We start from the raw sequence: 16,141 nt of genomic DNA on the forward strand, positions 1-16,141 counted from the left end.
CTTTCCTTTTGTGAGAACATATTTGCTCTGAACCTGCGCTATCTTCTCCTTGAATACCTCCCATTGTTCTGACACTGATATATGTACTCTCCACCTCAATGACTATGCTGATAAAGCTTCCATTTCAGCTGATAAGGCATGATTAAAATGTCAGTCATGTGATAACATAATATATGACACATGAAGTGTATATGTTAGAGCCAAGACACAAAATGTTAAAAGACGCTAATACATTTACAGTATAAAAGAGAAATAAGTTTACATTATAATGACAGCCACTTACATAAGTTGTCAATCATGAAAACTTGTACTGTAAAAACAAATTATTGAAACTATGCAATATTTATTGGATATTACAAATGCTGATACAACACACATCTTATTATTTTAAATCCTTCTGAAAAATTGAAGAGTTGAAAACAAAAATACCATTGTTCTCACATGCATAATAGCTTATCAGAACATTTATAAATCACTCCGTGTGATTTTTATATTTAAATTCATTGTTCCCTCATTATAACTAAGCTATGAACTCTTAGGTCTGAGTTGATAGGACTGTCATAGTCTAAAATGGCTTTTAATTCAGCGAAACATGCTCTGACCTTCTCCCATAACCCTGTGTGAAACATACTATAGTTTAGACATTAATAATGATGCTACCTCTTTTTCATACTAGCAAGGCACTACTTAAAAATTCGCATTATTAGTGACTTAGCCGAAGTCCATTTATCAAACAAAATTACCCTTCTGCGTGTAACTGCTTAATTCAAGCCTCTTTATCCCTCTATAAGCTTCTACCTGTGAAAATGCAGAAAAACTAGCCAAATTTTAATGTATAGAATAAACATATATTCATGAAGCAAAAGGTATATTTGATATCACATTAAATGGCAATCTAAATTAAAATAAATATTTTGGCACATTATGATTCAATCTCTCTTTCAAATTTACTCTATTCTATGAATGCTAATAGTTAAAATAATGCACTTTCATAATGGCATAGCATGGACGTTTCAATTATACTGTCCTATTTTTCTAGTGAACAGCTAAAAATTTGAGCCAATGTATATTTTTATTGTTAATTGAAATCTTTGTGCAGACATTTATTATGTAAAGCCTTTACTTAGAAATTTATCTGTAATGGTGCAGATAAAATTTGGTTTAAAGTCTCTTTTGATTATAATTTTACCATGGATCAATGTATTGCACACAAGAGATTCTGCAGTTGCGGGAAACCCAGAGTAACACACACAAAATGCGAGAGGAATTCAGCAGATCAAGGCAGCGCTTGTGGAAATGAATAAACAGTTGACATTTCCGGTGGAGACTCTTCATCAGGACTGGAAAGGAAGGAAGAAGATGCCAGAATAAAAAGGTGGGGAGGGGGCAGGAGGACAAGCTAGAGGGTGGTAGGTGAAACCAGGGGGGTGGGAGAAGTCAGGAGCTGGAGAAGAAGAAATCTGATAGGAGAGGAGAGTGAACCCTGGGAGAAAGGGAAGGAGGAGGGGACCCAGGGGGAAGTGATAGGCAGGTGAGCAGAGAAACTAAGAGGCTAGAGTGGGGAATAGAAGAGATAAGGGGAGAGAGAAAAAAGAAAAAATGTATTGCACATGTGTTTATTTGTAATGTAGAATAAATAAACACATACAATGCATAGAAATCTATGAACGGTGACTAAAAGTTCATCAGTTACGCTATTTTATTTTACCTCAAATATGTGGGCTTATTAAAAATAGCATTATTGGCCATAACATTGCTCAGTATATGCAACTGTAAGGAGCAACCAGTTAGGAGGTGACTAGAAAATGAATCTTAGGGTAGTATATGGTGACATATACACTCAGGAGTCACTTTATTCGGTACTTCCAATGAGTATATATATTTATGATCTTCTGCTGCTGTAGTCCATCCATTTCAAGGTTCAAAAGATGCTCTTCTGCACACCAACTTTGTAATGTGTGGTTATTTGAGTTGCTGTCACCTTCCTGTCAGCTTGAACCAGTCTGGCCATTCTCCTCTGTCCTCTCTCATTAACAAGACATCTTCACACACAGAAATGTCGCTCACTAGATGGTTTTAGTTTTTTGATTCATTCTCTGTAAACTCCAAAGACAGTTGTGCTTGAAAATACCAAGCAATCTGTACTTTCTGAGATTCTCAAAACACCCCATCTGGCACTAACAATCATTCCACATTCAAAGTCACTTGGATCACATTTCTTCCCCATTCTGATGTTTGCTCTGAACAACAACTGAACCTCTTGACCATGTCTGAGTGCTTTTATGCATTCAGTTGGTACCACATGATTAGCTGATTAGATTTTTGAATCGACCAGCAGGTGTACAGGTGTACCTAATAATGTGGCCATTGAGTGTACATTGATATAGATTTAATTTGAACTTTGAATCCCATTCAGATTAAACCATATCAATGCTCTGGGCGCTTGATTGCAGGATGAATCTTATTTATCCAGCAATCCAAGCCAATCACGATCATGAAATTCTTGTAAGTTTCTACAGAAGTACTCTGGAGAGCATTCTAACTGATTGCATCACCGTCAGCTATGGAGGGGCCACTGCGTAGGATTGGAAAAAGCTACACACAGTTGCAAATCCAGCCAGCTCCAACAAGGGCACAAGCCTCCTCACCTTCAAAAGTCGATGACTCAAAAAGGCAGCATGCATCATTAATTAGGAAAGGGAAAAAAGATTATGAGAGAAAGCTGGCAGGGAACATAAAAACTGACTGTAAAAGCTTTTATAGATAAGTGAAAAGAAAAAGATTGGTCAAGACAAATGTCAGTCCTTTACAGTCAGAAACAGGTGAATTGATCATAGGGAACAAAGACATGGCAGACCAATTGAATAACTGCTTTGGTTCTGTCTTCACTAAGGAGGACATAAATAATCTTCCGGAAATAGTAAGGGACCGAGGGTCTAGTGAGATGGAGGAACTGAGGGAAATACATGTTAGTAGGGCAATGGTGTTAGGTAAATTGAAGGGATTAAAGGCGGATAAATCCCTAGGGCCAGATGGTCTGCATCCCAGAGTGCTTAAGGAAGTAGCCCAAGAAATAGTGGATGCATTAGTGATAATTTTTCAAAACTCCTTAGATTCTGGATTAGTTCCTGAGGATTGGAGGGTGGCTAATGTAACCCCACTTTTTAGAAAAGGAGGGAGAGAAAAACCAGGGAATTATAGACCGGTTAGTCTGACTTCGGCGGTGGGGAAAATGCTAGAGTCGGTTATCAAAGATGTGATAACAGCACATTTGGAAAGAGGTGAAATCATCGGACAAAGTCAGCACAGATTTGTGAAAGGAAAATCATGTCTGACTAATCTTATAGAATGTTTTAAAGATGTAACTAGTAGAGTGGATAGGGGAGAGCCAGTGGATGTGGTATATTTAGATTTTCAAAAGGCTTTTGACAAGGTCCCACACAGGAGATTAGTGTGCAAACTTAAAACACACGGTATTGGGGGTATGGTATTGATGTGGATAGAGAATTGGTTGGCAGACAGGAAGCAAAGAGTGGGAGTAAACGGGAGCTTTTCAGAATGGCAGGCAGTGACTAGTGGGGTACCGCAAGGCTCAGTGCAGGGACCCCAGTTGTTTACAATATATATTAATGATTTAGACGAGGGAATTAAATGCAGCATCTCCAAGTTTGCGGATGACATGAAGTTGGGTGGCGGTGTTAGCTGTGAGGAGAATGCTAAGAGGATGCAGGGTGTCTTGGATAGGTTAGGTGAGTGGGCAAATTCATGGAAGATGCAATTTAATGTGGATAAATGTGAGGTTATCCACTTTGGTTGTAAGAACAGGGAAACAGATTATTATCTAAATGGTGGCCGATTAGGAAAAGGGGAGATGCAATGAGACCTGGGTGTCATTGTACACCAGTCATTGAAGGTGGGCATGCAGGTACAGCAGGCAGTGAAAAAGGCAAATGGTATGTTGGCATTCTTAGCAAAAGGATTTGAGTACAGGAGCAGGGAGGTTCTACTGCAGTTGTACAAGGCCTTGGTGAGACCGCACCTAGAATATTGTGTGCAGTTTTTGTCCCCTAATCTGAGGAAAGACATTCTTGCCATAAAGGGAGTACAGAGAAGGTTCACCAGATTGATTTCTGGGATGGCAGGACTTGCATATGAAGAAAGACTGGATCGACTAGGCTTATACTCACTGGAATTTAGAAGATTGAGGGGGGATCTTATTGAAACGTATAAAATTCTAAAGGGATTGGACAGGCTAGATGCAGGAAGATTGTTTCCGATGTCGGGGAAGACCAGAACGAGGGGTCACAGTTTAAGGATAAAGGGGAAGCCTTTTAGGACCGAGATGAGGAAAAACTTCTTCACACAGAGAGTGGTGAATCTGTGGAATTCTCTGCCACAGGAAACAGTTGAGGCTGGTTCATTGGCTATATTTAAGAGGAAGTTAGATATGGCCCTTGTGGATAAAGGGATTGGGGGTATGGAGAGAAAGCAGGTACAGGGTTCTGAGTTGGATGATCAGCCATGATCATACTGAATGGCGGCGCAGGCTCAAAGGGCCGAATGGCCTACTCCTGCACCTATTTTCTATGTTTCTATGTTTCTATTAAGGACCCCCATTACCCAAGACATGTCCTCTTCTCATTGATACCATCAGGAAGAAGGTACAGGAGCCTGAAACATGCAATTGATGATTCAGAAACAGCTTCTTCCTCTCTGCTGTTAGATTTCTGAATGGACACTGAACCCCTTAACACTACCTCAGTAATTTTTTCTTCACTTTTTTCTCTACTTATTTAATTTAAATATATATATTTAAATTACTGAGGGGAGGGGGTCATCACTTCCCCGGCTATATGTTGAATCATTATAGAGCCTAATGGCTGAGGGTAAGAATGATCTCATTTAGTGCATTTTGGAGCCACACAGTTGTCTTAGTCTATTACGAAAAATGCTCCTCTGTTCAGCCAAACTGACATGCAGACAGTGAGAAACAGTATCCAGAACTGCCAAGATTTTCCGTAGGGTCCTTTGTCCTACTACAGTCTCCAGTGTGTACAGTTTGACTCCTATATGTGACTAAACATGCTGATAAATGTAGAGCAATGGATGTAGTGTATATGGATTTCAGCAAGGCATTTGATAAGATTCCCCATGCAAGGCTTATTGAGAAAGTAAGGAGGCATGGAATCCAAGGGGACATTGCTTTGCGGACCCAGAACTGGCTTGCCCACAGAAGCCAAAGAGTGGTTGTAGACGGGTCATATTCTACATGGAGGTCAGTCACCAGTGGTGTGCCTCAGGGATCTGTTCCGGGACCCCTTCTCTTTATGAATTTTATAAATGACCTGGATGAGGAAGTGGAGGGATAGGTTAGTAAATTTGCTGATGACACAAAGGTTGGGGGTGTTGTGGATAGTGTGGAGGGGTGTCAGAGGTTACAGTGGGACATCGATAGGATGCAAAACTGCTCTATGAAGTGGCAGATGGAGTCCAACCCAGGTAAGTGTGAAGTGGTTCATTTTGGTAGGTCAAATATGATGGCAGAATATAGTATTAATGGTAAGACTCTTGGCAATGTGGAGGATCAGAGGGATCTTGGGGTTCGAGTCCATAGGACAATCAAAGCTGCTGTGCAGGTTGACTCTGTGGTTAAGAAAGCATATGGTGCATTGGCCTTCATCAACCATGGGATTGAGTTTAAGAGCAGAGAGGTAATTTTACAGCTATATAGGACTCTGATCAGATCTCACTTGGAATATTGTGTTCAATGCTGGTCACCTCACTACAGGAAGGAGGTGGAAACCATAGAAAAGGTGCAGAGGAGATTTACAAAGATGTTTCCTGGACTGGGGAGCATGCTTTATGAGAACAGGTTGAGTGAACTTGGCACTTTCTCCTTGGAGCGACAGAGGATGATAGGGGACCTGATAGAGGTGTACAAGAAGATGAGGTGTGGATATTCAGAGGCTTTTTCCCAGGGCTGAAATGGGCACAGTTTTAAGGTGCTTGGAAGTAGGTACAGAGGAGATATTAGGGATAATTTTTTTTTCTTTCTTTCTTTTTAAACACAGAGAGTGCTGAGTACATGGAATGGGCTGCCAGCAATGGTGGTGAGGGAGGATACGATAGGGTCCTTTAAGAGACTCTTGGATAGGTATATGGAGCTTAGAAAAATAGAGGGCTACGGGTAACCCTAGGTAATTTCTAAAGTAAGTACATGTTCAGCACAGTATTGTGGGCCGAAGGGCCTGTATTGTGCTGTAGGTTTTCTATGCCTCTATTTCTATAACAGAGCCAGCCTTTCTAATCAGTTTATTAAGTCTGGTGATATCACCCGTGTTGATGCTATTGCCTCAGCAGTCCACTGCATAGAAGATTGTACTGACAACAACAGACTGGTAGAACCTGGGAAGGAGAGGCCTGCAGACTCCAAAGGACCTCAGTCTCCTCAGGAAGTAGAGGTGTCTCTGGCCCTTCTTGTACACAGCCTCTGTGTTGCTGCTCCACTCGTCTGTCATCCAGGTTAACCCCAGGTACTTGTATGTCCTCACCACATCCATGTCCTCACCATCAATAGTAACAGGGAGCTGTGCAGGCTTAGTCTTCCTAAAGCCCATCACCATCTCCTTTGTCATACAGATATATATTCCTTATTGGAATTCATAGTCTTTTTATTCTGATGTATTGCACTGTACTGCTGTCACAAAACAGATTTCACGATATGTTAAACCGGATTCGGATTCTAATATATTTACAAATTGGCGAAGAATCTTCCTGATCCCATGAATTACACTGTATTCCATCAACTACATTGCTTGACACTGCAATATATTAAATCAACATTTCAGGAACAGTTTACCCTCTGAACCCATAAATGCTATTTCTATATTTTTTATTTTGCTGTTTTTGCATTACTTATTTAATTTATTTTTATATGTACTGTGTGTTGGTGCATGGCCAAGTGGTTAAGGCATTGGTCTAGTGATCTGAAGGTTACTAGTTCGAGCCTCTGTCATAAGGTGGGCGTTGAGACCAGACCCAAATGCAAGACACAGGCACTGAAGATCTAGGGACAGGACTAGGTGGGTCAGGAAAGCAAGGGAAGTAGGAACATTGGACAAGACACAGGCCTGGACAAGACTAGGATACAGGGCCTGGCCTAGGTCTAGACTACGAAAGCAGAACCTGATGAGGAACTTGGAACTAGGAACCTGGACAAGGACTCCGAGCCAGAGACTGGACAGGGATCCAGAACCTATGTATTGATTCGGGCTCAGACTCCGGATCTGGGCGAGGACAAGACGTGGCAAGGAAACAGGACTGGACATGGGAGCAGGATGCAGGACTCCTGGTCAGGACGAGGACATGAAGCTCAGACTTGGTCTTGGGAGACAGGAGTGCAGAATACAGCACCAGGACCCCTCCCTGGGAACAGGACGTAGGGCCAGGACTCATACACAGAGCACAGAGCCAGGACCCCTCCCTGGGAACAGGACGTAGGGCCAGGACTCATACACAGAGCACAGAGCCAGGACCCCTCCCTGGGAACAGGACATAGGGCCAGGACTCATACACAGAGCACAGCGCCAGGACCCCTCCCTGGGAACAGGACATAGGGCCAGGACTCATACACAGAGCACAGAGCCAGGACCCCTCCCTGGGAACAGGACGTAGGGCCAGGACTCATACACAGAGCACAGAGCCAGGACCCCTCCCTGGGAACAGGACGTACGGCCAGGACTCATACACAGAGCACAACGCCAGGACCCCTCCCTGGGAACAGGACGTAGGGCCAGGACTCATACACAGAGCACAGAGCCAGGACCCCTCCCTGGGAACAGGACGTAGGGCCAGGACTCATACACAGAGCACAGAGCCAGGACCCCTCCCTGGGAACAGGACGTAGGGCCAGGACTCACTACACAGAGCACAGCGCCAGGACCCCTCCCTGGGAACAGGACGTAGGGCCAGGACTCATACACAGAGCACAGAGCCAGGACCCCTCCCTGGGAACAGGACGTAGGGCCAGGACTCATACACAGAGCACAGAGCCAGGACCCCTCTCTGGGAACAGGACGTAGGGCCAGGACTCATACACAGAGCACAGAGCCAGGACCCCTCTCTGGGAACAGGACGTAGGGCCAGGACTCATACACAGAGCACAGAGCCAGGACCCCTCCCTGGGAACAGGACGTAGGGCCAGGACTCATACACAGAGCACAGAGCCAGGACCCCTCCCTGGGAACAGGACGTAGGGCCAGGACTCATACACAGAGCACAGAGCCAGGACCCCTCCCTGGGAACAAGAGATAGGGCCAGGACTCATACACAGAGCACAGCGCCAGGACCCCTCCCTGGGAACAGGACGTAGGGCCAGGACTCATACACAGAGCACAGAGCCAGGACCCCTCCCTGGGAACAAGAGATAGGGCCAGGACTCATACACAGAGCATAGAGCCAGGACCCCTCCCTGGGAACAGGACGTAGGGCCAGGACTCATACACAGAGCACAGCGCCAGGACCCCTCCCTGGGAACAGGACGTAGGGCCAGGACTCATACACAGAGCACAGAGCCAGGACCCCTCCCTGGGAACAGGACGTAGGGCCAGGACTCATACACAGAGCATAGAGCCAGGACCCCTCCCTGGGAACAGGACGTAGGGCCAGGACTCATACACAGAGCACAGAGCCAGGACCCCTCCCTGGGAACAGGACGTAGGGCCAGGACTCATACACAGAGCACAGCGCCAGGACCCCTCCCTGGGAACAGGACGTAGGGCCAGGACTCATACACAGAGCACAGAGCCAGGACCCCTCCCTGGGAACAGGACGTAGGGCCAGGACTCATACACAGAGCACAGCGCCAGGACCCCTCCCTGGGAACAGGACGTAGGGCCAGGACTCATACACAGAGCACAGAGCCAGGACCCCCCCCCCTGGGAACAGGACGTAGGGCCAGGACTCATACACAGAGCACAGCGCCAGGACCCCTCCCTGGGAACAGGACGTAGGGCCAGGACTCATACACAGAGCACAGAGCCAGGACCCCTCCCTGGGAACAGGACGTAGGGCCAGGACTCATACACAGAGCACAGAGCCAGGACCCCTCCCTGGGAACAGGACGTAGGGCCAGGACTCATACACAGAGCACAGAGCCAGGACCCCTCCCTGGGAACAAGAGATAGGGCCAGGACTCATACACAGAGCACAGCGCCAGGACCCCTCCCTGGGAACAGGACGTAGGGCCAGGACTCATACACAGAGCACAGAGCCAGGACCCCTCCCTGGAAACAGGACGTAGGGCCAGGACTCATACACAGAAAGCTGAACACGATGAGACAGTTCCTAACACAAGGTAGCAGCAAACAGCCAGACCTACCTAGCAAAGGTGAGGACACAAAGAGACTGTTCCAAACAACGAAAGACAGTTCCTATCTGGACACAGCAAGGCTCCAGTCTTGCTCCAGCAGTAGAACTTGACGACGAGAATAGGCAAGGACACAGGCGAGGCTCCAGGCAAAAGGTAGCAGGCAAGGCTCCAGCCAAGGACTACAGGAAGAAGGGGAAGGGAAGGGAAGGGAACAGTCCAGCCTCAGGGTAACAGCAAAGTCAGCCTGACTTACCACACAGAGGCAAGGACAGGATACTGACAAAACAAACCAGCACCTGCACTCAAACCCAGGGCCACCTATATTCCCAGCCCCAAGACAAGCATCAGGTGCCTATGATTATCCCAACTGAAACAAGGAACAGCCGGAAGACCCCGAGTACACGGACCGGACCGTGAACCGGATCACTGACTTCACGGACTGGACCATTACAGCTTCAGCTAAGGAAATGCGTTGTGTCCTTGAGCGAGGCACTTAAGCACACATTGCTCTGTGACAACACCGGTGCCAAGCTGTATCAGCCATTGCCCTTCCCTTGGACAACATTTCTGAGGAAAAACTTTTTCACCCAGAGAGTTGTGGATCTATGGAATGCTCTACCTTAGAAGGCAGTGGAGGCCAATTCTCTGAATGCTTTCAAGAAAGAGTTAAATAGAGCTCTTAAAGATAGCAGAGTCAAGGGATATGGGGAGAAGGCAGGAACGGGGTACTGATTGTGGATGATCAGCCATGATCACATTGAATGGCGGTGCTGGCTCGAAGGGCCAAATGGCCTACTCCTGCACCTATTGTCTATTGTCTATAACATCGGTGGCATGGAGAGGGGAGACTTGCAGCATGGGCAACTGCCGGTCTCCCGTATGACCCTGCCCAGGCCTGTGCCCTGGAAACTTTCCAAGGCGCAAATCCATGGTCTCTCGAGACTAACGGATGCCTATATGTACTGTACTTACTATAATTTACAGTTTGTTATTATTATGCAAAGCAATGTACCTTAGCCACAAAACAACAAATTTCATGACATAAGTCAGGTCATTAAACTTGATTCTGATTCTTGGTGAAGAGATGCACCTCATCAAGCCTGCAATTTACAGGTTGAATATAATTTTTTGCATCTACAAAATCAGCTGAAACTCCAATAATGCCAATGATGCCAATGCAAATGACCATGAAACTCTTTGGATATTCTGCCTGTAGCTCATTACAACAGAATACAGTATTTCAGTGAGAATCCATACCTTTCATTGTGCTCCTTCACTGTCTCACTGGTGCACTGAATCTTTTCCTTTGTCATTGAGAAATATTGTATTGATTTATTTATTTATTTAGGGATACAGTGTGGAATAGACCCTTCCGGCCCTTGAATCTGCATCACAGAGCAAACCACTGATTTAACTCTACCCTGGGTGTATTTAAGGCAGAGATTGATAGGTTCTTGATTGGACACGGCATCAAAGGTTACAGGGAGAAGGCCTGGGAGTGGGGCTGAGGAGGGGTAAAAAGGATCAGCCATGATGGAATGGCACAGCAGACTCGATGGGCTAAATGGCCTAATTCTGCTCCTTTGTCTTATGGTCATATGGTCTATGGTCTAATCTCAGGATAATTAACCTTCTCATCGGTATGTCTTTGGACTGTGGGAAACTGGAGCACCCAGAGAAAACCAACGCATTCCAGAGGGAGGCCATACAAACTTCTTCCAGGTGGCATTGGAATTGATATCCGAACTCCAACACCCCAAGCTGTAATAATGGTGCAATAATGGCTTTGCAACTTTTGCTACCTCGTCCTCTAAAACGCCATAAAAAATGCAAACTATGAACCACTGAAACTGAAATATAAAAGAGTAAGTGAATCAAGGTACACTTCAAAGCTAATCTAACGAATCGGATGAATAAGAAACAACACCTATAATTAACGGAATATGCAGAGCTTCCTGGCACACATTAATGAAGAATTTACAGTGGAGGTTGATAAGTTCTTGATTAGTCAGGGCATCAAAGATATAGAGAGAAGGCAAGAGAACGCAGCTTAGGGGGATAATAAATCAGTCATGATGGAATGGCACAGCAGAGTTGATGGACCAAATGGCCTAATTTTGCTTATATATCTTATGATCTTGTGGAAAACCTTCAACCAGACTACTGCAACAGGACTCATCAAAGTTATATTGGCGAAATGAAATAAGTTTTATTCTCAATTAATTTACTTTAATTCTCAAATGTGTTCCATTATCAAGGTGAATTTTTAATAAATTGTTCTTTTACAACATTATACTAAGGAAGTATATAAACACTCTTTTCTACATCCTGGAAAGATGTTGGCCCTATGCCATACAACAAGTTAATAATATAGAATACTATAAAACAGGATGCTGTTCAAGGGTGACATTGTAGATGCCAGCATTTACTCAATCAAATGGAAAAGTCTTATTAATTAAACAGATTAATTTAGTGTCTTTTTCTAATATACATTTTAATTTGTTTGCTCTGAATTTTTTGTAATTTTTTTTAGGTAGCCACTGAGAAAACCAACATCCTTGTGTAGCTGGATCCTGGACTTCCTGTCAGATCGCCGGCAGGTGGGAAGAGTGGGCTCCCTCACCTCCACCCCTCTGACTCTCAACACAGGAGCTCCTCACCCCCCCTCCTTTACCTCTGTATACCCATGACTGTGTCGCCACCCACAGTTCCAATCTGCTAATTAAATTTGCTGACAACACTACACTGATTGGCCTAATCTCAAATAACAATGAGGCAGCCTACGGTTCATCACGGGGAATGCCCTGTTCACCATTGAGCACATCTGCATGGTGCATTGTTTCAGGAATGGAACATCCATCATCAAGGACCCCGACTACCCAGGCCATGTTCACTTCTCGCTGCTGCCATCAGGAAGCAGGTACAGGAGCCTCAAGACCCTCACCACCAGATTCAGTAACATTTATAACCCCTCAACCATCAGGCTCTTGAACCAGAGGGGATAACTTCACTCACATTCACTTGCCCCATCACTGAACTTTTCCCACAACCTATGGACTTACTTTCAAGGACTCTTGGTATATATTGTTAAATTTGCTGTCTTGCAGCAGCAGTACATTGCAGTACATAGTAATAAAAACTGTAAGTTACTATAAGTATATATAAAATAAAACTAAATTAAATAAGCAGTGAAAAAAGAGAGGGAAAAATAGTGAGGTAATTTTAATGGATTCACTGTCCACTCAGAACTCTGATGGTGGAGGGGAAGAAGCTGTTCCTGAATTGTTGAGTGTGCATCTACGAGCTCCTGGACCTCAATTATTATTATATTTATTATTTCCTTTTTTGTGTTTGAAGAGTCTGTTTTCTTTTGCACATTGTTTACTGATCTATTTTGTTGAGAGTGGCTTTTCATTGAGTCTATTGTGTTGCATCAGGGAGGAGGTACAGAAGCCTGAAGGCACACACTCAGTGATTCAGGAACAGATTCTACCCCTCTGCCGTATGATTTCTGAAGGGACATTGAATCCAATAACACTACCTCACTACATTTTATTTCTATTTTTGCACTGATTTAATGGAACTATTTAATAAACATACATGTACTTACTGTAACCCAATTTTTCTCTATATTTATTTATCATGTATTTCATTGTACTGCTGCGATTAAGTTAATAAATCTCATGACATTTCGGTGATATTAAATCTGATTCTGATGCTGGTTCTGGTATTTACTCTGACTGCCCACAAGAAAGTGAATCTCAGGGTTGTATATAGGTACTTTGACCTTCCAACTCGTCCCTGTGTCAGTGGTGTAAGGATGGAATATGTCAGGGAGTGGAGGGGGTGCAAATAAGGGCTGTCTTGTCCTGGTCGTGTTGCGTTTCTTGTTCGTTGTTAAAGTTTCCCAAATCCAGTCAAGGAGCTGGAGCTATAGGTCCCTGAGAACGTTGAGAGAATTTTATCAGGATCATGAGTGGCATTCCCCAAAAGGTAGAAGAGTTTTCAGGTGCCAGGGAGTACTTCACTCTCTGTCCACAATAACCAACCTCCTACTGTAGTAATGGTATATACTTGTGTGTGTCTGCAGTTCCAAATTACATAGAACACAGAACACAGAACATGGAACACGGAACACAGAACAGAGAACATGGAACATAGAACAACACAGCACAGTACAGGCCCTTCAATGCCACAATATTGTGCCAACCTTTTAACCTACTCCAAGCTCAGTCTAATCTGCATACCCCCCATTCTTCTTTCATCCATGCACCTTTAACTTTCCATTATGTTTCTAGATGAAGAAGGGGAAGTCAATACTTCCTTAAAAGTTCACCTGACTGTACTAAAATCATAGAGCACTCCATCAGAGAAACTCAGCTCGTTTCAGCTCGTCCAGTCTATTATTCTGCCTAGTCCCATCGCAGTCACCTGGACCATAACCCTCCATATCCCACCCATCCATGTGCTTCTCTAAACTTCCCTTAACTGTTGCATTCAACTCTGCATCCACCATTTCTACTGGCAGCTTGTTCCATGCTCTCAGCACCCTTTGGGCCTTTACATCTATCACTCTTAACCTCTCATCTCGTGTTCTCATCTCAGTGGAAAAAGCCTGCTTGTATTTACCCTATCGTACGCCTCATAAGTTTCTCCTTACGGAAAAAAAAACCTCCACCTCACCCCTTCCCTATTCCCCACTCTGGCCTCCTACCTCTTCTCACCTGCTTATCACATTCCCCTAGGTTCCCTGCTCCTTCCCTTTCTCCTATATGGTCAACTCTCCTCTCTTATCAGATTCTTTCCTCTCCAGACCCTTATCTTTCCAACCCACCTGGCTTCACTTATCACCTTCTAGCTTGTCCTCCTTTCCCACTCCCCACTTTTCCATTTTGAAATCTTCGCCCTTCCTTTCCAGTCCCAATGAAAGGTCTCGGCCCAAAATGTTGACTGTTTATTCATTTCCATAGATGCTGTCTGACCTGCTGAGTTCCTCCAGCACTTTGTGTGATTTCTGGCATCTGCAGAATCTCCTGTGTTTATGATTTGATGTAATTTCGCGAACCTGGGAAATTTCGATATGGATTGAGGAGTTGTTAATTGTATAAATGACAGACATAAATAGAACAGGGAGCTGACAAGAAAAAGGAAAAATAGAATTTGAGAGTAATTAGTGGGACAAAAATAGAACATCTATCAGTATATAAAAAGGAAAAGTTTAGCAGAAGTTACTGCAGAAACTGAAATGAGGAATGTATCACACTGAGGAATCACAAGACATCAATGTGTAAAGGTGCAAACATTAAGGAAGGTGAGTATTGTGATGCCTTTATTGCAAAGGCGTTTGAGTACAAGAGTAAAGATACCTTATGAGAATTATATCTTATTTATCTTTGGTTCTGAGACAAATGAGACACTAGTCCCATCACTCCTCATCTGGCTCATAGCCCTCCTTACCCCTTCACCATGTATTTACCCAAACTTCACTTAAATGTTGAAATCAAACCCACATCCACTACTACAGAGGTTCACCACCCTCCGAGTGGAAAAATTCCCTTAACGTGGGCTAATGTGGAAACTGTGGTCTCTCCATAACTGGGGCAAAAGGTGACAAATATGGCAGTCATTGCAAAGACAGGGGCTCCAGAATTAACTACTTAAAAGGATAATTGTCCAAAACTGTGTCACATTCCTTCTGTCAACTTTGTAATGAGATGGTCCTTGAGAACCATAGACAAAGGTACTGCATTGTTTAACCAGTAGAATTTAACAGCATAACAAGTAACTTTCTGTATCAGATTAATCATTAACATCATTCAGATTCAATTATGTATGACATGTACAAAGAAATGTGTCATTTGGGTTAATAACCAGCTCAACCTAAATATGTGCTGGGGCAGCCCACATACGTTCTGGCCCCCATGTAGTATGCCCAGCCTGCTTGGCAGAATAACACGGAACATAACAAGCAACAAAACAACAACAGCAAAACAAGCCTCTTTCTTCCCTCCTACACACCCACATACATCAACAGTCCTTCAACCCCAGGACAGGCCTCCGGGATTCCAGTCTCCAGGCTTCGGGTACGGGATTTGACTTCCTGACTTCTGAAGGAACTTCAGACTCTGATCTTCAGTATCAACCAACCAGGCTAGCCGATGACGGGAACCCAAATGCCAGGCTTCAAACTCTGGACTCACCAACTCACCAGCCCTCAGGCCTCCTGCTTGTATGGACATCTGATCCTGGGGCCCTGGGACACACCAACAAAGCTTCAGTAGCATTCTGGGGAAGCCAGATTAAAACAAGTTGAATATCCTGACATTTATGCAGGAGTTATATAAAGCCAAAATACATTCATTCGCAAAAACCATTGTTGGCAGGATGGACTTCAGGTTCGAGTTCAAATTCAGTTTATTTTCATTCAAGCGTATGCATGTGTATACATGTATACCAGCAAACAAAACAGTGTTCCACTGGACCAAGGTGCACAACACACACAAAACACATAGATATTACTACAAATAAATTAACATCCGCCTGTCTCAAAGGACAGTGGAAATATAGTGTGCGCTATGGGTCAGTCCGTTGTAGAGCTGCGATGCCTGCAATGGCTCTACAATCCAATTTTGGAGCAGCAGGTCCTGGTACTGCTTCTGCAAGAGAATGTTGTACCAGGCTTTGGAGTTGCTAATGTCAATGTTCCCCTTAGCCATCTAGACGCTCTGCTTTCATGCCGTGCTTACAGATGTCTCTATAATGCAGGGCTGG

This window comes from Hemitrygon akajei, chromosome 2 (assembly GCF_048418815.1).
Source record: "Hemitrygon akajei chromosome 2, sHemAka1.3, whole genome shotgun sequence".
Classification (NCBI taxonomy): Eukaryota; Metazoa; Chordata; class Chondrichthyes; order Myliobatiformes; family Dasyatidae; genus Hemitrygon; species Hemitrygon akajei.